Source organism: Sinocyclocheilus anshuiensis, unplaced genomic scaffold (assembly GCF_001515605.1).
Source record: "Sinocyclocheilus anshuiensis isolate Anshui unplaced genomic scaffold, SAMN03320099.WGS_v1.1 scaffold2901, whole genome shotgun sequence".
Classification (NCBI taxonomy): Eukaryota; Metazoa; Chordata; class Actinopteri; order Cypriniformes; family Cyprinidae; genus Sinocyclocheilus; species Sinocyclocheilus anshuiensis.
The window spans coordinates 160,380-161,745 of NW_015537927.1; the positions used below are offsets into that span (position 1 = coordinate 160,380).

Here is a 1,366-nt window from a genome sequence, read left to right on the forward strand (position 1 = left end):
TTTTTGCACTATTTTCATCTTCCGGGTTTAAAATCTACATCGTGTTGACGTCACAATTTGTGACATGGCAATGGACTATAGTACATCAATGACACGTTGGTGTCTATTAAATTATTCATGAGACTTCGTGTTCTTATCCTATGAGAAGACGCTTTGCTTAATTATTCACAACAGCATGTGCTGATTTGCTATGACAGACGCTTCAGACTGCGAGACCACGTACATTAACTGAGAGAAACGTTAATGGATTGAAGGAGAGTGTTTGTTTTTGCTTTGCAGGGATGTGCAGAGAGTTCCTCGGGCAGGGGCTCAAATGTAAAATGGGGCAATTAAAAAAACAAAACAATTATAGGTCAAAAGTTTGGATACATTACTATTTTATATTTTTGCAAGTCACTTACGGTCATCAAGCCTGCATTTATTTGATCAAAATTTTTATATACTTTAAAATGCATTTTATGCAATGTTGATTTAGTATCAATGTTGGAAACGTGATACTTTTTTTCAGAATTCTTTGATGAATAAAAAGTTCAAAAAGACCAGCATTTATTTAAAATATAACTTTTGTAACAATATACACTACCGTTCATAGCTTGGTCAGTATTTTTTTTTTGTTTGAAAGAAATTAGTTTTCAGCAAGGATTTGTTAAATTAATAGAAACGGTGATAGTAAAGATTTATATTGTTAGAAAACATCAATACATTTATTATAACATTCACACATAGTGTTCAAATTAGGATCTATAATATATTCTGTTTTAAAAGAAGTCTCTTCTCAGAAAGGCTGCTTTTAATTGTACAGTAAAAGAAAAAAAATACATGGCTGATTCAAGAAGGGGGTCTGATGGCCAAAAAATATTATTTTACTAACTAATTAATTTTAAGTTATTTAACTTTGTTGGTATAGTGTCTGCTAGAATGTTAAAAATGTTCAGTGTTAAATATTTAAATTGTTGTTTTGTAATTGATTTTTTCATTTATTTAAAATATAACTTTTGTAACAATATACACTACCGTTCATAGCTTGGTCAGTATTTTTTTTTTGTTTGAAAGAAATTAGTTTTCAGCAAGGATTTGTTAAATTAATAGAAACGGTGATAGTAAAGATTTATATTGTTAGAAAACATCTCTATTTTGAGCAAATGCTGTTCTTTTTAACTTTTTATTCATCAACGAACCCCAAAAAAGTATCACAGGTTACAAAAAAAGTAATAAAAAATTAAGCAGCACAACTGTTTCAAACATTGATAATAAATCAGCATATTAGAATGAGTTCTGAAGGATCATGCACTGAAGACTGGAGTAGGCTAATGATGCTGAAAATTCAGCTTTGCATCAGAAATAAATGATATTTTAAAGTATATTT

At 29.4% G+C, this 1,366-nt stretch overlaps 1 protein-coding gene across 3 annotated transcripts in view; it reads left to right on the forward strand.

Annotated features, from left to right (window-relative positions):
* Positions 1-1,366, forward strand: part of LOC107657644 (caprin-1-like) — a 26,846-nt gene that overhangs the window by 7,906 nt on the left and 17,574 nt on the right. The window lies entirely within an intron of this gene.